The following is a 22,464-nucleotide window of genomic DNA, read 5'->3' on the forward strand; positions in this document are numbered from 1 at the left end:
TTTTTACTTGTCCTAGGGTGAATTTCATCAGGCCCCACCAACTTGAATACATCTGGAATATCTAAATATTCTTTGACCTGTTCCTTCCCTATTCTGACTTGTGTTCCTTCCCCCTTGTTAATAGGAATTGTGTTAAGTATCTAGTCACAATTAACCTTATTAGTGAAGATAGAAGCAAAATAGGCATTAAAGACCTCCACTTTCTTGGTGTTATCCATTATTAGTTCTCCTTCCTACTAAGTAGTATAGCTACGCTTTTTCTTTGTCATTTTCTTGTTACTAATGTATTTATAGTCCCTTGCTAGGTGTAATTCATTTTGTGCCTTAGCCTTTCAGATTCTGTCCCTATGTGCTTGTGTTATTCTTTTGTGCTCCTCCTTAGCACTTCGTCTGTGTTTCCATTTTTTGTAGGATTTCTCTTTGATTTTCAGGTTGTTAACGAACTCCTCATGGAGCCATATTTGCTTCTTACTAGTCTACCGATGTCTCCCTTGCATCATGATAGTTTGCAGTTGTGCCTTTAACATTTTCTCCTTGAGAAACTGCCAGCTCTCCTGAACTCATTTTTCCCTTAAATTTCCTTCCCATGGGACCTGCCTACCAGTTCTCTGAGTTTCAGTGCTCGCTTTTTTGAAGTCCATTGTCCTTATTCTGTTGGTCTCACTCCTTCCTTTCCTTAGACTTATGAAATCTACCCTTTCATGCTCACCGTCATCTAAGTTCCTTTCCGCCTTCAGATTTTCAACCAGTTCCTCCCTGTTGGTCAGAATCAAGTCTGAAATGGCTGCCCCCAGGCCACTTACTCCACCACCTGAAACAAGTAGTTGTCCCAACACATTCCAAGAGCTGGCCAAGCCTGTCTCAGGACAGATAGAAACCAGGTGCCAAGGTGTCAAAACCACCAGAGCTCATATACGTACTGAGAGTATGCCACTGGTGTCACACAAGGGTACCCTGCTCCCCTCACTTTACGCTTTTCCCACTCAGGCCTGGGGTGGGAGGGTACCCTACCTCACTTCTTGCACTGCCCGTTGATTCTGACTCTTGTTACGGGCACATCTGTGGCCACTGCAGCGAGCCTTGACCTCTGCCAGTCACAGGGTTGCATGTGGAACCATCACTGCTCCTTGCTACACTTCCTGCTGCTTGCCTCTTCCTGACAACAGGATCCTGGTTTGCATTTGCTCCTTTTATCCAGACTTGGCCTCCCTCATACCCCAGCCACAGGATCAGGCCCAGCATCTAGGCAACCATGTCCATGGTGATACGCTTAGCAGTTTGCATCGTGCGTCCCTCTGGCAATGCTAGCTTTGCTGTATCCCTAAGGCAAACTGAAATACAAAGGGCCAAATTCAAGCTTGGTGTAAACAAGCCCAACTCCTCTGAAGTCCAGGGAGTGGCACCTGCTTAATTAGCACAAAAGAAAAGGAGTACTTGTGGCACCTTAGAGACTAACAAATTTATTTGAGCATAAGCTTTCGTGAGCTACAGCTCACTTCATCGGATGCATTCGATGGCTGCTACTCTGAAACCTGTTAATTAGCACGTGTTTCTTATTCTGGGGTGTTTCCCTCAAAGTGGCTAAGCTCTGAGGGTGGCAGATCCTGCGCCTACCACGTGGGCCTCATCCCGAGGTTACGGGAGGGCAGGTGTCAGGTGTTCCATGGAGAGAGAAAAGGACTTTGTTAGGTTCTGTACTTCCTTAGCTCCCTCGGTAAACCCAGGCCTGGCTCACCTGTCCCTCTGATTGCACCGGTACAAGCGGCAGCTGCCCCTCTGGCGCAGCAGGAGGGCTGCAGAGATTGTGAAAAGGGTAAGTGGGCTCCGCTCACCCCTACAAGTGGCTGCTGCCCCCAGTGACTTGCCTGTCCCCCTCCTGACTCCATGCTCTCTGTGAAGCTGGGGGCTTTCTCACTGGGCGGCTGCTTTCTGATGTCAGTTACGGCTTGTCCCGTGCTCTGGGCGTGGGAAATGCGAGACACGTGCTAAGTGGCGTTTAACAGGTCACAAAGCCTGGCAGTCTGAGGACCCTGTTTATTCGCCCAAGCCAGACCCTCAGCTGCTGTGTCTCGGCGCAGCTCCACCCCAAATCATGGCCTAGCCCCTTCCGTCCTGCACTGCATGTGCAGTACCAGCAAGGGGAGGGGCTGACCGAGCTCATTGTTTGGCTCCAGGTGTTTTAAAGTGCTCTTTGCAGCCTATGGGAAACATTTTCAAACTGGCAGCTGCATTACAAAATCAAGCACCTTCTTTATGCTACATTATGGCAAGAGGGATCAGAGACATGAGTCGTGCTGGCAAGAGGGATCAGAGACATGAGCTGTTCCCAGGCTCCAAGGTAGTACCGTTCCTCATGTTTCCCAGTGCTTTGCCAGTCAGGTATTGGGATTCCCACCTTGCACTGGGGAGACTGTTCTGCACTCTAATAGATCTGACTGTGTGCCCAATCCTGTCTCCATTGAAGTCAATGGGAGTTTTGCTTGGACTTCACTGGGAGCAAGATCTTGAGGATTGAGAGCTGTGCTTTCTACAAGTGTCGGCAACGCACCATACACCCATGTGAAGCTGCAGAAATAATAACAGCAAATTCACTGTTGGTGAGGATAGCCAGCCTGGGTTTTCCGTTACTCATCCCCCCTGTGTATCCATGGCCACTACACAGCCAATTGTCTGCTGCTTTGATGCAACTGTGCTGCTCACCATGGCTGCCTGGGGCAGCAGAGAGTGACCGTCTCCTGCTCCAACGCTCCGATTCCTGGTGGCTGAGCTACCGCAGGATCTCCATTCCCAGCCTGGGGCTATGGCACACAGCTGGGCTGTTCTGATTCCATCCAGCAAGGGCAGTGGCTTCCATACCATCCACCCCCACCAGCTCATGGCATGTGTTGTGGGCCCAATTTAGGAGCATATTTCTGAGACCCTGACTGCAAGCGTCCGTCGGAAAGCCAGACATTCGGAGTAGAGGGTATTTCCGTCAGCCATAACCCCTTCCAAGGTGGCATTGCAGACACCAAGCCCAGATGAAAAGCACAGCTGTACCGTGTGTACGATGTGCCGTACACCACATACCATGTGTGCGTCAGCCCGGAAGTCTAGTAGGGAGGGAGTAGCTGGCGTTTGCCTTCCCCATCACATCCTCCTTGCGGGGGCTGTGAGTCAGGCATATGACACTGTTTAACCCCAACCTCCTATTCTGCGTGGTTCATTAATAACTCAGTCCCAGCCGCAGTTCCCCTTCTGCGATGGCTTCCAGCAGATTTGGTGCGGTGGGGGGGAGACTAACCAGAAGCAAACCCATGCTTGAAAGCAGAACAGCACAGCATATTGCATCCATCTCAGCAGCTGCCCACGCCACACGACAGACCAAGGCACAGCTCAAAATTCCCACCCACTGGGGTGTCTGCAAGCAGCCAGATGCTGCTGCTGTCTGCCACCACGGCGCAGAAAATTTCGTTCTCCACTTAACGTTTAAAAGGCAGAGGCAGTGACCGCTCCAGGGCTGCGAGAAAGGCATGCGGCCACGCTGCGGGCATGCTTCTTTCTTCCGCTTAAGAGAAGCGGCAACCGATTTCAAGAGGGAAAAGGGCCCTGGCGTTTGCTGAACCGTGGTGGAATTAACGCTGCCCTGCTTAGATCTTCTCACCTTCCCTCTCTGCCTGGCAATCCCTGAGCCCCAGTGCCAACAACCCCCTGCCTGAATGGAGCAGCCTGCAGAGCAGAGCCATGCTGAGACACCCCCTCCCAATCGGGTCTGAGCAACCATATCTTGGCAGTGCTTCTGTGGGCTCAGGAGGCCTAGGGAGTGGGAGAGTCCAACTCCAAAACTGCTTCTCACGCAGCAGCCCAAAAGCACCAGGCTGCCTGTACAATGGGCTCTGCTAGACCCTGGTCTGGCCTGCTGGCTCCTAAAATTCCAGAGGGATGGATCCCTGGGACCTGGCCCCGCACGGCACCGAGCCCCACAGGGAGGTGGACAGGAGTTGGGGGAGCTCAGCAGCTGCAGGAGCGGCGGCTCTTAAAGAAACGCTAGGGGCAAGTCGTCCTGGGGCTGTGAGGCCATGGGGTAGAGCCCCGTGTGCGCTGCTTGGCCAAGGGCGGGAAAGCTGTGACCCCAGGGGCCTTCCCCAGGAAGCTCTGCTGGTGTTATAATGTTATCTCACCTCCTGCCATTTCTGAGCTAGACAGACAAAATATGGCTTTAAACCTAGAGACGAGCTGGAACCAGCTCCCTTGAACTATGGGAGAATTTGGATCCTAGTCTGAACATCCTGGCTGGATTTCTCTCTCCCGGATCAAAACAACCCTTCCGCAGATTTTGTGGCTCAGACCCATCTCTGTGTAAACCCCATGTGACAAAATAATAGCTCATGCTAAGCCCAGTGACCTGACTGTGTCTTGTCTGCCAGCTGGGTGGGGTGGTGGTGAGGATGTGGGTTTATTTTCAAGGGAACATGCCGAAGCCAAGGGTTTTGTCAGCCAGCTATGCAGTGGCCAGACACCAGCAGAACTCTGGTGTGTGTCCTGCACACACTGTGCTTCCCAGACACACTCCCCCTGCCCAGAAGGGGGCTTGTGGGCTCCAGTGAAGAGCTGGTTGGAAAACGGGTTTTTTTTTCCTGCAGAAAATTTCAATGTAAATTAAGAAAAAAATTAAAGGAGTACTTGTGGCACGTTACAAGTTTCTAAGGTGCCACAAGTACTCCTTTTCTTTTTGCGAATACAGACTAACATGGCTGCTACTCTGAAACCTGTCTTTATGCAAGAAAAAATAGTTTTCTTTAAAATTTTCTGCAGAAAATTTCCATTTTTTGTCAAAAAAACAAATATTTTTGGCCAAAACCCAGAAGTGTTTGATTGTTGGGCAAAACATTTTAAATGAAAGCTTAATGAATTCTGTAGGAAGCAGATATTGTTTTGCAAAACATTTTGTCTTGTCAAAAATCCATTTTGCCTTTGGAAAACGTCTGACAGACTTGTTTCTCTCAGCTGCAGTCCCTAGGTAGCAGCTCTCCCCGAGGCACTAAGAGTTGTGCCACAGGCTACGCAGGTCCTTGAAGGTAACTCCCTGCAGAGTGGACAGGATGCGGAAAGATGCTGAGAGCCCCCTGACATCAGTGCAGGATTGGCCCCTGGAGACGGCTCATGCTGCAGAATTCGGATGTGGTTTTGAACACTCAGAAGTTCAAGAGTGTTTGGATTCGAGGTGTGGATTGAGGCCTCGCTCTCTCGCTATCAGATGAAATGGGATGTTTTTCAGTCCCATCAGTTTGGCACGATTGAAAAGCCCATTAAAATGCAGGCTGACTTGCTTGGAGCTTCAGCTGGCCACATTTTAGGCCTGAACTACATCTGCAACATAGCTAGCGAGTGTGGCTTCAAGTACGTTCGCCTGCATCTCAGCGGGCTTGTTGATCATGTTAAGCTAACTCAAGTGAGTGACAGCGTTTGGAAAACATACCCTCTTTGCCCAACAAGACCCATGCTCCCAGACCAATGCGATCTGGGCCAGGCCATGCTTAGGTGTGCTTGCCTGAATGTTTGCTGAAAGTGGTATTACATGTGAAGGTCACAACGAACATTTCCTGGTTGTATTTTTACCAAGGGCAGCCGTACAACGGCTGTGTGGCTAAACCCTTTACAGTCACAAAGCTGATTTTTATTCCCATGGTAGGGAACTTTTTCAAGCACATAGAGCTTGTCCTGCTCTTCTTTAGCTACATGAAAAGCTGATTTCCCCCCAACATGTTTCATTTAGACATCAGCTCAAGCCAGGAAAACCTGGATACAGATTTCAAACACCTGAAGGCAAAGGGCACGTGGTTCAGGCCTTTATAAAAATAGAGAGCAGTTGTCAACATTGGATCTAATTTTGGATTCCCTTTTCATGATTCTCCCACCTACTTCAGTCTTGGGGAGGTGGGATGTTGGATTCTGGCCTGTCTATAATTTCAAGCCCTGTCATACAGCCCTGGGTCTCCTCGCTAGGATGGCCAGAGTGCTCAGAGAGAGGGACCAGGCAGGGCAGATGTCTGCACCACTCAGGCAGTTTCACATTGCTCAGTGTGGATCTCTGAATGGAGTCTGGCTTGTGGAGGTGGAGGGGCTCCTGTGGGGGCTGGAGGGATGCTGACTGATAGGGTCAGGGCAGGCCTGAGAGGGGGCCTGCCTGTGTCAGCTCTGGCAGGTGAAGAATAGTTGGCCAGCTGCCCGCCTTGCCTCGTTATCTGACATCTAATTCCTTTTTATTCCTGCTGGGAAATAAAGCAGCTGCTGTGGAGAGATGTTGCTGCAGGCTAGAAGTGCTGACTGAGAGCGAGGGACCAGTCTCGTGCCAGGTGATCAGGCAGCTCAGGTGCCGCCAGCCACGGTGACGTCTTGAATCCTGAATGTCAGGCGTGTGAGGAAAGGTTCTGGGTGAGGGGCCCTGGGCACAGAGTCATCTATTCACTCTCAGCACAGGGAATGCCAGAGACCCTCCCCTGTCGCTCCCCCTTCCTGCCTTCAGGCCGGAGGATTTGGGCTGGCCTCAGCTGAGAGCACCAGCTAGTGCTAGCTGGGCGGGGAGATTGTGTGAGGTGAGCACCTGTTCTCTGGGAACTGGACTGAGGCCACCGAAGAGCCACTAGCCTGCAGGGACGACTGCCGGGACTGGAAATAAGAACAGCCAGACTGGGTCAGACCAATGGTTGATCTAGGCCAGTGTCCTGTCTTCCACCAGTGCCAATGCCAGGTGCCCCAGAGGGAGTGAACAGAACAGGGCAATGATCCAGTGATCCATCCGCTGTCGTCCAGTCCCAGCTTCTGACAGTCAGAGGATATGGGACTCTCAGAGCATGGGGCTGCATCCCTGACCATCTTGACTAATAGCCATGGATAGACCTGCCCTCCATGAACTTCTCTTGTTCTTTGGTGAACCCAGTTCTACTTTTGACCTTCACAACATCCCCTAGCAGCAAGTTCCACAGATTGACTGTGCATTTTGTGAAGAAATAATTCCTTTTGTTTGTTTTAAACCTGCTGCCTGTTAATTTCTTTGGGTGACTTCTGGTTCTTGTGTTATGTGAAGGGGTAGATGTGACATTATGCCCCATATTCTTCATAGAAATATTGTTATAATATGAATATGGAAGATATGCCCCATATTCTTCATAGAAATATTGTTATAATATGAATAAGGAAGATATGTTTTATGCAAGATGGGTCATGTGAGGTATCATTGGAAAGGTTATGATTTACTGAATGTGGTTATCCAATTTGTATGCATTTATCATTTCTGTATCTGAAATTAGAAATATTGACTATGTAATAATTACAACTGTGTTTTCACCTGGGGAACGCCCACCAGACAGTATGCAAATAGCCTGGATGAGCCATTAGGAAGGGCAATAGGACTTTGAAGATACTAATCTCCCTCCTTCCTGAGAAGTTTCCTGGGATGTTGCCTTGACACTGCAGGGTCAGGTGATCCTGTCACCTGGTACTGACATCATTTTGGACTTCTGGTATTTTTCCACTGGAAGGGGGAGGCGCACAAACTAGGAAATAAAGGATTCCTGCCATATGTAAATTCTGTTTAAGGCTGGGGAGTGAGTTAACCTTGATTTTTCTCTACTGCTTCCCTGACCAAGAAGGAAGACAGCTGAAAACACCTGAAGGAACAAAGGAACTTAGCTGGGAAGGGCAGGGGCTGAGCCCGGGCTGGGAATGGTGTCTGTCCCATGAAGGATATACCTGGAATTTTAAGCTGCAAGCAAGAGCTGTCTGTCCACAAAGAAATTCTGCAACCTGCTTAAAACAACATTTAGGGTGAGAAGTTATTATTTGTAGCCAGTATTCTTTAGTGTATCAAGCTTTATTTGTGTGTTTTATTTGCTCAGTAATCTGTTTGTTCTGTTTGCTCTCTCTTATAATTGCTTAAAATTTACCTTTTGTAGTTAATAAACGTGTTTTTTGTTTATTCTAAAACCCAGTTTGTGCAATTCATAACTGGGGGTGGAAGGTGGGAAGGGGACTAAAAGCTGTGCATATCTTCCTCCACATTGAGGGAGGGAATGAATTTCATGAGCTCACGCTGTATAGATCCTTTTCCGGTGCAAGACAATATCATTTTGGGTTTACACTCCAGAAGGTGTGTGTTCCAGAGTGCTGGGCAATTCCCTGAGCCGAGTCTTCCCACACAGAGCTGATTGCAGATTGTGTGATTCAATAACTGGGTGTGTCCCTACCTGTGTGTGTGTGCAGCAGGACAGAGTGAGGGAGCCCAGGCTGGTGGAGCAGGTGGGCTCAGTGGGACCCCAATACATCAAGTGGCACCCCAGAAGGGGGGTCCAACCTGTCAGAGTAAATAACACCTCCTTATTCACTTTCTCCATACCAGTCACAATTTTAGGACCTCTAATATATCTCCTCTCAATCGTCTTTTTCCTAAAATGAACAGTCCCAGTCTTTAATCTGTCCTGATAGAGAAGCTGCTCCTTATTGCTAAGCATTTTTGTTGCCCTTCTCTTTTTCGAATTCTAAAATATCTTTTTTGAAATGGGCTGACTAGAACTGCATGCAGTATTCAAGGTGACACTGTACCATGGATTTATATTGTGGCATTATGATATCTATTGTCTTATTATCTATCCCTGTCCTGTTGGGTCCTAACATTGTTACCTTTTTTGGCTGCTGCTGCAGAGAACTATCTACAATGACTCTTTCTCGAGTGGTAACAGCTAATTTAGACCCCATCATTTTATACGTATAGTGGAGATGATGTTTTTATCAACAGTGAATTTCATCTGCCATTTTGTTGCCCAGTCTCCCAGTTTAGTGAGATCCTTTTGTAATTCTTCGCAGTCAGTTTTGGACTTAACTAGCTTGAGTAATTTTGTATCATCTGCAAACTTTGCCACATCGCTGTTCACACCTTTTGCCAGATCATTTATGAATATGTTGACCAGCACTGGTCCCAGTACAAATCCTTGGGGGACCCCTATTTACCTGTCTCCATTGTGAAAACTGACTTTTTATGCCTACCCTTTGTTTCCTATCTTTTAACTAGTTACTGATCCATGAGAGGATTTTCCCTCTTATTCCATGACTGCTTACTTTGCTTAACAGCCTTTGGCAGGGGACCTTGTCAAAGGCTTTCTGAAAGTTCAAGTACACTGTATCCGCTGGATCCCCTTTCTCCACATGCTTGTTGACCCCCTCAAAGAATTCTAAGAGATTGATGAGGCATGATTTCCCTTTACAACAACCATGCAGACTCTTCCCCAACATATTGTGTTTTAGTGTCTGATAATTCTGCTCTTTACTATATTTCAACCAGTTTGCCTGGTACTGAAGTTAGATTTACCAGCCTGTAATTGCCAGGATTGCCTCTGGAGTCTTTTTTTTTTTTTTTTTTTTTAAAATAGGCATTACATTAGCTATCCTCCAGTTATCTGGTACAGATGCTGATTTAAGTGATAGGTTACATACCACAGTTGGTAGTTCTCCAATATCTTATCTGAGTTCCTTCAGAACTCTTGGGTGAATGCCATCTGGTCCTGGTGACTTATTACTGTTTAATTTATCAGTTTGTTCCAAAACCTCTACTGACACCTCAATCTGGATTTGAAGCAGCAAACTATATTCACATTGAGCAGAACTCAGTGCTCTGGTTTGCAAAAGTATTTGTGAATCCATTTTTTTAAATTGTGACCAGTTCTGGTGAGACGCAGAGATGTTTTCTGAAGAGTTTCATTGACAGGTGCACATAAAATTACAGCTATTACATGCATGGCAGCATCATGGTGCTTGTCAGCCTCCCAAGGTTCTGTTGGGATATCTTAGACGTTTGAAGGCTTCTGCATGCATGCACTAAACTGTCTACACTGCAAGATTGGGCTTGGGAGTCTCGCAAGAATGGGCTTTCTCGTGAGCTTTCTCCTGGGCTGGCTGGAAATCCTGTGGGAACCCTAGAGCCCTGTGCTGACTGAGTGTTGAAACAGTCACTGCTCCAGTTGTAGTGCAATGTGCTCTGGTCAGTGTCTGTGCTGGGGGCAGCAGCTCTGGCTCAGTGGATTTGCTGCTTAAGGACCCTGTGTCCTGCTGGTATATACGTGACGAAGATTCATTCAGAGCCCTTACAGCAGTGGGTAAAGACCTGTTTGTACCTGCTGCTGACCCTGCCTGCTTTGGCAAGTCTCTGCTGAGTCTGGGGTGTCAGAGCAAAGGCTGGTCTGGTGATTAGGGAACAGGACTGGAAGGGAGGAGATCTGGATTTCTGGCTTGGCTGTGGGTGGACTTGGGCAAGTCTCTTATGATTGTCTGTGTTGGCTCATGTGATGGGCACCAGTGCCCTCTGCTGGACAGAGTGGGAGCAGGGTCTAGCTAACATAACAGCTCAAATGCCCGGGGCCCGTGCTGTGGGAGCATGAGGAGTCTGGATTCTGGTCCCACTGTCGCCGAGAAGCTCCCAGTGGTTAGAGTGTGTGGCGCACTGACAACAGTGAAATCCGAGGGGCCGTGCATCTGTTACCGTCGGTACAGCGCAGAGGGGTGAAGAGAGACAATTCACAGTGTGTGCTGCTGTTCAGAGAGGCTGGGCTGCATGGACCAGATCCTGTGCCCAGCAAGGTCAGTTATGAAGCTTCCACTGAGTGTAGTGGTGCAGGAGTGAGCTCTACAAAGACAAATTTTAATGGTTTTTAGTTTATGGCCCTAGGCAACTGCCTTGTCCTCACGGGGTCTATGGTGCAGCTGGCCCTGTGCCAGCAAGTTGCTGTTTTGTTGTTAAAAGTGAAAAACCAATTTGCCACCAGCAGAAGACACTGAATCACCAGTTGTGAGAGGAGGAGAAGTGGAGTTATTCTCCGGGTCTGTCATCGCCTCCTCCAGACCTTAAAGGCCCCTTTCCCCACTAAGTGAAAAACTAAACAAAGAAGGTTTATTCCCAGCAAATCACGTTTACTTTTCTGGAGATCAGTGGAGCACTTATGGCTTCATATTGCTCTGAATGGGAACGTGAGATCTACTCAGTTTAGCAACAGTGCCATTGTTCTTCAGCATAAAGCAAAATTGGTTTGTCACATATTTCCAGCCATCACAGTAAGTCAATGAAATTGCTCGAGCAAGGCAGACACTGAGAGCTAACCAAACAGAAGAGAAGACTGAGATTTTGTTGACAGTTGCTATTTTTCCCCACTCAGCCAGGCCGTACGTCCAGGGCACATCTTAAAATGAGCCCAAGTGTGCGAGGGCACAGGTGGAAGGTGGATGAGGTGGAGAGTTCAGCTGTTGGTGATGTGCTGGCTCAGTCTGAGTTTGCTCAAGAGGGGCTGAGGAAACATAGCAGCTCTTAAGACAATAGGAGCCTTTTCTCCTGTTTCTCTTCTGCATGTTGGGTTTTTTTGCAGGTTTTTCTTAAAGCGACAGCAGGCTGAAGTGAGCCCTTTGGCTTCCTAGCTGATCATGTTCTTCCCAAGGTCTTTGTGTAAAAGGCACGTTTTGCACAAACAGCATCAGTATTTGACAAGGGAACAACCCAGTGTACAATCCAATGAGCCCTTGTGTATCCTTCGATGATAATGCTTACAATATGTGCATTGTTTTAGGGCAGGACCAACAAATAACTCATGTTTTATATAAGTGAAGTTCTGTGTCCTTTGCTAATTAATACCTGGGACCAGCCCCTGGATTGGCAGGTTTATTACCTCAAGGAAGCAATGCGATTTCTTAAAGAGTCTCATTGCCAATACAATGTTGCTACCTTATATGCCTGGAGAACTGAAGTTACAATAATCTGTGTAATATGAAGAGCTCTGACCATCTGCTGGGCCCCAAATCAGTTTTTAAAAGATCCCTAAATACGTAGCTGTAGTTCTCTCTCTCACTCTCTCTCTCTCTCCCCGCTTTCCTTCCATAAAGAAATTAACAAGTTTACTGCACAAAACCTATGTTTAATGTTACAAAAACCAGCTCATTGTCAATGCAGCTGAGCTGTGGTGGGGATCTTTCATTAACTTCTGTAAGCAAACACAGGCATCAAATGTACCTGTCTGATCTCCAATGGCTGTTTGGTGGATATCTAGCTGGGCTGAGCGGTCTCAGAGACTTAGGCTGATTTTACAATCAGATAAAAACCTTGTTTTTCAAGAAGCTGGGATTTGCTTTCTGAAAACATCTGACTAGATCTGACAATCCAGCCCGATCATATTGAATGGCTGGTTTCAGAGTAGCAGCCGTGTTGGTCTGTATTCGCAAAAAGAAAAGGAGGACTTGTGGCACCTTAGAGACTAACAAATTTATTTGAGCATAAGCTTTCATGAGCTACAGCTCACTTCATCGGATGCATTCGGTGGAAAATGGCTGTTACTGTGACTGAGAGGTGGGCCAAGAAAGCAACAATCTGATTTGGATCTTGTATTAGGCTCATAGAATCATAGAAGATCAGGGTTGGAAGGGATCTCAGGAGGTATCTAGTCCAACCCCCTGCTCAAAGCAGGACCAATCCCCAACTAAATCATCCCAGCCAGGGCTTTGTCAAGCCAGGCCTTAAAAACTTCTAAGGAAAGAGATTCCACCACCTCCCTAGGGAACCCATTCCAGTGCTTCACCACCCTCCTAGTAAAATAGAGTTTCCTAATATCCTTCCTAAACCTCCCCCACTGCAACTTGAGACCATTGCTCCTTGTTCTGTCATCTGCCACCACTGAGAACAGCCGAGCTCCATCCTCTTTGGAACCCCCCTTCAGCTAGCTGAAGGCTGCTATCAAATCCCCCCTCACTCTTCTCTTCTGCAGACTAAATAACTCCAGTTCCCTCAGCCTCTCCTCGTAAGTCATGTGACCCAGCCCCCTAATCATTTTCGTTGCCCTCTGCTGGACTCTCTCCAATTTTTCCACATTCCTTCTGTAGTGGGGGGCCCAAAACTGGACGCAATACTCCAGATGTGGCCTCACCAGTGCCGAATAGAGGGGAATAATCACTTCCCTCGATCTGCTGGCAATGCTCCTACTAATGCAGCCCAATATGCCATTAGCCTTCTTGGCAACAAGAGCACACTGTTGACTCATGTCCAGCTTCTCGTCCACTGTAATCCCCAGATCCTTTTCTGCAGAACTGCTGCTTAGCCAGTTGGTCCCCAGCCTGTAGCGGTGCCTGGGATTCTTCTGTCCTCAGTGCAGGACTCTGCACTTGTCCTTGTTGAACCTCATCAACAAGGCTGAGGCCAAAGTTAGGTCTGACCCCAGGCTGGGCTGTGGGGCTAGATCTCTCTCTCCACAATGGTCGGCCCAGGCCCCTGGGCCCAGACACCCTGTTTGGGAGCTGGGAGGCCATGGAGAGACCTGAAGCTAGGTGTGGGCCTTGGGCTCGCAGAGCTGGGGAGCGCTGTGCAAAGAGAGGCAGTGGAAAGAGAGCTCTATGTCCCCTCTAGTCACCCCTCCGGGGGATGCCTGGATGGACGCTGCCAGGCCCTTGAGGGAACCTGTGTGGGTCAATTAGAGAGGGGGTCCCTCTCCCAGTGATGGGAAGGCCCCTGTGAACTCTGAGGAAAGAGGAGCTAACGAGGAAATGCTGGGGGGGTTGGGGAGGTATGGGGGAGAAAAGCACCTTTTGGCCTGGTGTCCAGTGCAGAATGAGCCCTCCATTGCGTTAGTGGCTCACCCACCGTAGCTAGGATGCACTCAGAGAGGGTGTTAGGCAGCAGCTGTGAGCCATGCACTTCCCCTTCCAGAGCCTGATACCAGCTGGATAGTGTCAGGGCAACACGATCTGGATTGCCCTATCCCACTCGTCAGAGGAAGCACCATTGAAACGTCTCTCCCGCCTGGATGCAGGGCTGCTGGTGCCAGGCTCGCCCGGCAGGGGAGCGCGAGTCCTGACTTGCTCAGCGCTGAGTGAGTGGAGGCAGAGTTTGAAGCAGCTGGTGCTGGGTTGCTGTTGCACTGACAGGAAGGGGTCCAAGGGCCATCACACCCCAGGGCTATCAAACCCCAGGCAACACACATCACGGCTAAGAGAGGAGAAGCTGTCATAAGGCTGGGGAAGGAGAAGGGCCCTGCTGTTTGCTTTGTCAGCTGGCTACACTACGAGTAAAGACCCCTTTTGTATTACAGGCAAAGAGTATTTGCATCCTCGCTCTTGGTGTAAATACAGCCTCCCCCCACCCCATAGCAGGCTTGGTCACCAGGGAAACATCCATCTCCTCTCCCCAGGAATGTACAGCCTGGCTTGAGAAGGCATTGTCCTCTGGGAAGAGCCATTAGCCCACCTAAGTGGGGCGGTTATTTACTCTCCTGTCAGGCCTCATGGCTGTCTCCGTGCCTCCCTTTGTGTGCATTGTGCAGCGACAGAAGATGTGTACAGAGGTGCTGTTTGCCATTTGGGACGGCAGAGTTTCCTCTCCTCCAACTGCTGGTGAGTGGCAGCTTCTCTCTCTTTCCTCCCGTGGAGCCAGGATCCTCCTGCTCCCTAGTAGGTTTGCGGTGCCTCCCAGCTGCCAGAGCTGCCTGAAGGATCTTTCCTCTAGCTTGTTTGTGTTTGGGAATTGCCAGGCCCTGCTTGTAGGATCCCAGAAGATTCAGGGCTCATTTCCTGTGCTCCATGGTGCTTCTTGGCCAGACTCCCCTTCCCAGCTCCAGCTACCTAGGGGTTGAGTGTGGTGTGTGGGGGGAGTCGTACTGAATGGGGCTTAGATCCAGTCCAGCCAAAGGGGCCCGAACAAGCCATTAAATTGACCTACTCAAGACATGTCTAGCTCCCTTCCCTGTCAGTGCTCCAGGGGCCAGATCTGTGAATTCATGGATGCTGTCTTAATCCAACTCGGGGTGTGGTGACGCCTTCTCGTCCAAATACTAGGGTACGTTGCCAAGAAGGGCAGGCTGCATAGACCCTTCTAAACTTGACAGTGGCACTGTTTAAGCCGCAAACAGGTCTCTCTAGAGCCATTTGCTCCTGCAGTGTGTCTACATGGCATGGTGTACACTGGTTTAATTCACCTGCAGCTGCTTCTGAACATGTGCATTTGTGCACCCATGCCAACAGGCCCTGCCAAGCCCACCAGAACAGCTGCATGGCAGCAGGTACACAGCAGGCACCGGTATGACGCCCGCATCTTGTTTCATTGCTGTAAGAAACACAAAACTGGCAATGAAGAGAAAATAGTGAATGGCATCTTGTGGGAAAATTGAAGAGTTTAATGCAGAAAATGAGGATTGTCAGCAGTATGCTGAAAGATTGGGCCACTATATTCTGGCAAATGAGGTTAGAGATGAGGAAAACCAGAAAGCAATATTTCTCAGTGACTGTGGCAGTAAATCCTACTGCCTTTTAAGGAGTTTGTTACAGGAGAGAAACGTTTAGAAGAACTGAACTGCAAAGGATGTTAACTGAGCACTATACTGCACAGCCTAGCATTACTGTGGAACATTTTAAGCTTCATAACTGGTCATGACTCACGAGAAACCAAATAAATCTATCCCTGTAAAATATAAAAGCCAAAAGGACAAAAAGCAAAACAAAAAACTTACCGGTCTTAGTGATCTGAGGAAAAAGGCAAAATTTGTCAGGCAGAGATTGGATGAAAGAACTAAAATGGAATTGGGAAAAAATATTTAAAGTAGAACAGGGTTGTGATGTTATTGACTTGAACTGGGACCATATAGAACATTGTTGCAACCAAGGTCCTATGGTGGCACCAAATCTTGTATAAAGGAGGTCAAATGAGGTGTCTAGGACAGGGTTGTGGTTTGCTGGTTGTGATTATGCTGGCTGTGTGTGTGTGTGTGTGTATCATTTTTGTAGTTGAAGTTATGAACATTGGCTCTGTACTGTCTGTAGTTCGAATTTGTGCTATGCTTCAGGGTGACACCCCAGACAAGTTGGTGTCAGCTCTGCCTAGCCTGCTTTATGGCCCATTAAGGACAATCAACCATACAACTGACCCATTGAGAGAAGGCAGACTCGCCTTGGGACTCAGCCAGGCATGCAGGGACCTGCCTATGGACAGAACTCTGAGGTGTTTCAGGCCATGTGATGGGCAGCTTGTCTTTGGGACAAAGAAAGACAGACCACATGACAAGAGACTATAAAAAGCTGCTGCAGCTCCTCCATCTTGTCTTCAGTCCTGCTTCTTACCTCTGGAGGAACTTTGCTACACAGAAGCTTTGAACCAAGGACTGAACGACCCATCCCAGCTGTGGATGTTCTCCAGAGACTTGATTTGAACCTGCAGTTTATTCTATCACTGCTGCAAGCCTGAACCAAGAACTCTGCCATTACTGTATGGTTTCAGAGTAGCAGCCGTGTTAGTCTGTATTCGCAAAAAGAAAAGGAGTACTTGTGGCACCTTAGAGACTAACAAATTTATTTGAGCATAAGCTTTCGTGAGCTACAGCTCACTTCATCGGATACATTACCGTATGTCATTGATTCCATGTAACCAATTCTAGCTCTCATCTATATTTCTTTCCTTTTATGAATAAACCTTTAGATTTTGGATTCTAAAGGATTGGCAACAGCGTGATTTGTGGGTAAGATCTGATTTGTATATTGACCTGGGTCTGGGGCTTGATCCTTTGGGATCGAGAGAACCTTTTTTCTTTTACTGGGGTATTGGTTTTCATAACCATTTATCCCCATAACGAGTGGCACTGGTGGAGATACTGGGAAACTGGAGTGTCTAAGGGAATTGCAGACCAAAGTCTGCTCTGTTTGGCTGGTTTGGTTTGCCTTAGAGGTGGAAAAACCCCAGCCTTGGGCTGTAACTGCCCTGCTTGAAGCAATGTGTCCTGAATTGGCACTCTCAGTTGGGTCCCGCCAGAACCAGCATTGTTACAAGGGTAAAATACTCACACTCCAGGAAGTTCGAGATGTTCATCCCACAATTTTCCAAGAAGTGTTAGGGACCATGGAGGAGGTAACAGCCAGGGTTTATATTCAGGATGGGGGCCAGTCAAAACATTTTAAAGCAAGACTAGTTCTTTATGCTCTCAGATTTAAAAAAATCCAGACTGAGTGGGACAGGTTGGAATAGCAGGGCATCATTTCACCAGAGCAGTTTTTGGAATGGGCTATCCTTGTAGTACCAGTGGTTAAACCCAACAAAACTAGCCGAATCTATGGGGATTATAAAGGAACAGTGAATCAAGTCTCTAAACTAGATACTTACCCCATTCTGCACACAGAAGACTTGCTTATCTTGCAGTGCTAGGTGGAAGTCAAAAATTCAGTAAACTGGACATGTCATAGGTGTACCAACAGATGAGATTGGAGGATGAGGGTAAGAAATTCACCACTGGGAACACCCTCAAGGGTTTGTATCAATACAGTAGATTGCCATATGGAGTATTGTCAGCCCCTGGGATTTTTCATGGTGCCATGGGAAGTTTGTTGACAAGTGTTAGGGGTTGTAGTGAGGATTGAGGTTATTCTCATCAGCAGCAGAAGTGACCCTGAACATCTTTCAACATCGAAAAGGTACTTAAAAGATCGGAAGTGGCGGGACTTCACTTGAAACAAAATAACTGCTTTTTTATGAGTCCAGAAGTGATGTCCCTGGGGTCGAGGATAGAGCAGGAGGGAGTTCACCCTATGGCTGACAAGGTCACAGCAATTGAACAAGTGCCAGTACCTCAGAATACCAGTGAGCTAAAAGCTGGCCTATGTATGTTAAATTACTATCACAGGTTTCTTCCAAAAGTTTCAGCCCTTTTAGACCTTTACCCCACCTTTTGAGGAAAGAGACACCTTCACATTGGGAAAGAAAGCAGACAAAGTGCTCCAGGAGTCTAAAAAGCTACTCAGATCCTCGGAGCACCATGTTCCTTTTGACCTGGGCAAAGAATTAATCCTATCCTGCAAATGGCGCGGGGGCAGTTTCATTGCATAAAATGAAAAATTTTAGAGAAAGACCAATTGGATATGTCTCCCAGACCCTGAATGAAGCTGAATGGGTTACTCCCAGCTAGAGAAAGAAAGCCTTGCTGTTGTTTTTGGAATAAAAATTTCCACCACTACCTCTATGGGAAATCTTTTAACATTTTGGCAAATCACAAACCACTGGTGGGACTCTTCAGTGAAAATCAGAGGAGTCGATCATGGCAGCTGCCCGAGTACAGCATTGGGCTTTGACATTAGCTGCCTATACAATAGTTTATAGTAGTGCTAACACCGATGCCCTCAGTCAGTTACTGTTAGTAGAACTAGCTGGTTCTATGAAGAAATTTTGCTGCTCATGGAACACCCACAGACCAGACCCAGAAAAGGCTTTCCAGGTCAGAAAACGGTCTAGACAGGGTCCTGTCTTATCCCAGGTAATGCAGCACATATTGCACAGATGGCCAATCAGAGTAAGGGGAAAGAATTTCAACCATTTAGGACCACGAGTACGGAATGAAATATAGAGAATGAATGTGAACGTGGGGCACAGTCACTGTGATTCCCCCACAAGGATGAGATCAAGCTTGATCGAAGGACATGACGCACACCCTGGCATTTCACACATGAAATCTTTGGCTCGGAGCTGTGTATGGTGTCCAGATGAGGACTTAGACAAAGTAGTGAAGGATGTCACTGATGTCAGGGCTATCAGCAGACCCCTGCACTGGCACCCTTCATCCCTGGGAATGTCCAGGCCACACATGGTTCTGAATACATATCGATTTTGCAGGCCCATACGCAGGGTAGGAGTTTTTAGTTATAGTGGATCCTCATTCTATATGGTTATACGTGCACGTGATGACCTCAACAACAGCCTTGGCTACCTGTGAGAAGCTCGGACAGTCCTTTCCCACATATGGATTACCAGTCGTACTTGTACCCCCAGTTTTCACCAGTCTGAAGTTGAAAGATTTTCTGAGAAGAAATGGGATTAAATATATTTAGACTTCGCATCCAGCTTCAAATGGTCTAGCATGGTGTTTCTCAATTTCTTTGATACCAGAGACTGGCTTGCTGCCTTCCTAAACTGGCTGCTCATTGAGAAACACCGACTAGCAGAAAGAGGGGCTCCAACTTTCAAAGAAGAAATGAAGATTATGAATAGGAGCTTGGAAACAAAGCTGTCTTGATTTCTTTTGACGTCACAAACCACTCCTCAGAACAATGGAGGTGAGCCTGGACCAGCTGTTGATGGGAAAAAGGATAAAAACTAATTTGGATTTAATTCATCATGGCATGGAAGGGGCTGTTTAAGGAAAACAGGCTGATCAAACAAACATGATTATCATGCTGAAGACAGAGAGTTGGATTTGATGGATCAAGTCTATACCAAAAATGTTAACATGGATTCTGGGTACTATCCTAGAATAAACTGGACCTTTGTCTTTTCAAATATGTTTAAGTGATGGTCGAGGGGTACGACGACATCTGGATCAGGGTCCGCTTATGGAGTGACATGCCTGACCCTGAGCTTTTGGATGAGGAATACTGCCAGAAGCAAAGGCCCGTAGGGGATGAAGAATTGCCCAGAAAGCCCAAGTCGGGGGTATCTACCAAATCGCCAAACCCAGAGACTGCGGGAAGAGTTTCCCCAACACCTGAGGTTTCATCAGCAGCTGAGGAGGGCTGCAATACAGCAAGAGAAAGAAGTGCCCAGGTTATTTAAAGGAGCAGTTTCAGGCCGTCAATTAAGAGAGGAGGGATGTAGAAAAGTGGTTATTAAAGAGTTAACCAAGTGACTCAGAGTATTATGGGCTGGGGCCCTGCTTCACTTTTTGACCTTACTTCCTGTTTGAGTTGGGGGCGGGGGCAGGGGTGGGGAGGAAGGTGCTGAGTAGGTAGTCCCAGAGACATCTCTTCCCCAGCTGTCCGACTGTGATGGTAGCCCTGGGCGAGCCCAAATCTGAGCTGGGTTGGCTTAGAGGCACTGTGAGGGCCTGATCCAGAGAGGTGCGGCGCTCTCACAATTTCCATTGATCTTAGTGGGAGTCGTGGGTGCTCAGCGTCTCTCAGAGAATGGACCTTTCTGTGGGTATCAAGAACGTCCAGACTTCGACCAGTACTTGCTACAAAGAGTCCCGGAAGGGAGATAAAACTTCCTGCTTCAGGGCTTTCGAGGATCTCCAGCTATTGGGAGCTAGGTGCAGACTTCCCTGGGCAGTGTGGAAGGATTAGGGCCTATCCTGTAGTGGCCCCCTCCGCCCAGCCCTGACTTTGCGCTAGCTGAGTCGCTCATTCCCCAGTTCAATTCTGTCTGAGCTCTCCCAAGGACTCCTGCCCGGGGAGCAGTTTCCAGCAGGGTTAGTTGTTTCATTCGAGCCTTCTTAATGAACACAATCAAAACCTTGCAGCTTCTTCCCTCCAAAGTCTGTGCAGGCCGAGCAATCCCTTCCCCAGATCTGTCCCTCACCCCTGTAACTCCAGGAACCCTCACAGCCCCGTCAGTAAAGGACTCCAACAGTCTCCCCTTCTGTCCATTTGGTTTCTTAAACCATTCCTGGGAGCGGCTGTTGATACTCACCCCTTCTTGTCAACTGCTGGGAATAGGCCACATCCACCTTGATTGAATTGGCCTCATTAGCACTGACCCCCCACTTGGTAAGGCAACTCCCATCTTTTCATGTGCTGTGTATTTATATCTGCTTACTGTATTTTGCACTCCATGCATCCAATGAAGTAGGTTCTAGCCCACGAAAGCTTATGCCCAAATAAATGTGTTAGTCTCTAAGGAGCCACAAGGACTCCTCGTTGTTTTTGCTGATACAGACTAACACGACTGCCCCTTGGAAACCTGATTCCTCTCCACAGTAGCTCAGTAGCCGTCCATGGGGAGCACAGCACCTGGCCCCTCAGCTTTCGGGAGGGTGTTGCAATTCCTCCCTCCATTTCCTGCTGCTCTCTTTTATAAGGGTCAGCTAATTAAGTTCCAGATCTTTCTCAGGTGTGGGGAGGGAGAGCTAATCCGCTAGCCAGCCAGCTGCAGACCTTTGACCCCCAGAGGAATGGTATCCCTTATACCGTCACAGGCAGGTTGTCTCATAATGCCTGTTTCTGGGGTTCTTGCACCTTCCTTTGAAGCAGCTGGTGCTGGCCACTGGGCTGGATGTCCCTGAGGTCTGATCGAGGCTGGCGTTTCCTGTGTACTGGGCTAGATGGACCATTGGCCTGACCCAGTAAGGCCATTCTTATGTACCTATGTCAGTTCCTCAGTTTGCACCAGCTGCCTCATTTTCCAGACTTCACTCTCTCTTGAAGCAAGGCAGGGCCTAACAAGCTTTACCAATTGCTGGCACTTCAAGAGCCCTCTGATATAGCTAGCGATTAAACTTGCTTCACTGTGGCACAAGGAAATCTGAGAACAATGTATCACTTCAAAGGGAATTCCCCCTCCCCGTCACCGAGGTCTCAGGGGAAAATGGCCGTGTGTGCAGCTAAAGCACAGGCCTGGGCCCTGGAAACCTCACCTGTGTTCCCTGCTCAGCTTCCTGTCTCCCCTGGGGCAAGCCATTTCCCCAGGAATGCCGCCTGCTTGTGTTTGTGGTGGGTTAGACCCAGAGAGAAAAAGGGGCCTGATCCATCTCCCATTGCAGCCAACAGGAATCTTTCCACTGAGTTAAAGTGGGTCCCTATAGACTCTGGCATTCGCAGACTGTGTCAGTGGAGTTGTCCTGGCTTATGCAAAGAAAGGTGTGTTCTTACCTGGAGTTAGCCCACATCAGGTAGGAGCCCACCCTTGTTACTAGTGCAAAGGCCTGTGTCTGCTTCTTCATCTGCCGAGTGGAGATAATAGTGCTTACCGATGGGGCGCGGGGAGCTGTGTTCTACATGGTCTCGGGTTTTACGTATGGCCTTAGGCCCAGCTCCTGCGGAGGTCAATGAAAAGGCTCTCAATGAGGTCAGCACAGGTTGGGTCAGGCCCTTGAAGTGCTTTAATGGCTGCTGAAGGGCAAAGTAATATTATTTATTTTATTTGCTCTTTTCTATTGGAGGGAAGTGATAACGGACCCGTTTCAGAGCCAGCGTGAGGGGCCCAGCTCTAGTGACCTCACTCCTGTATGTACCTGGTTAGATTGATCAGATAACAAGGCCTGTCTGAGGTGTCTCTGTCAGAAGCTGCAAAACCAAATCAAGCCAAGCACCCCTAGACCATGAGACTCCTCTCCCACCACCACCTCCCTCAGCAGCAGTTCGGTTCCAGTGGAGCAGCACCACACACGCCAGGCCTGCGAGTGTGCACAGTGCAGGCAGGGTGAGTCCGTGGTCTCCTTGCCAGGCACTGCATTCCCCTTGGCTACAGCTACCCTTTAGGCGTTGGTTTCCATGGCAGCTCGACCCTTCTCCGTCTCTGAGCTCCAGAGAGCCACCACTCCCTCTTTCCCATCCATTGCCCTCATTATAGATTTACTGGCTTGGTCACATTGTTGGAAGACCTGTCGCTGACAGAGCAGCTGGCCATTCACAGCAGAGGAGCCTGCTCCTGGTGTTCTGACTGTCTCAAGCAATGCACTAGCAGAGGAATATGGCTGTGATGTAGCAGGTGTTTCTGGGCCA

Source organism: Dermochelys coriacea, chromosome 9, assembly GCF_009764565.3.
Source record: "Dermochelys coriacea isolate rDerCor1 chromosome 9, rDerCor1.pri.v4, whole genome shotgun sequence".
Classification (NCBI taxonomy): domain Eukaryota; kingdom Metazoa; phylum Chordata; order Testudines; family Dermochelyidae; genus Dermochelys; species Dermochelys coriacea.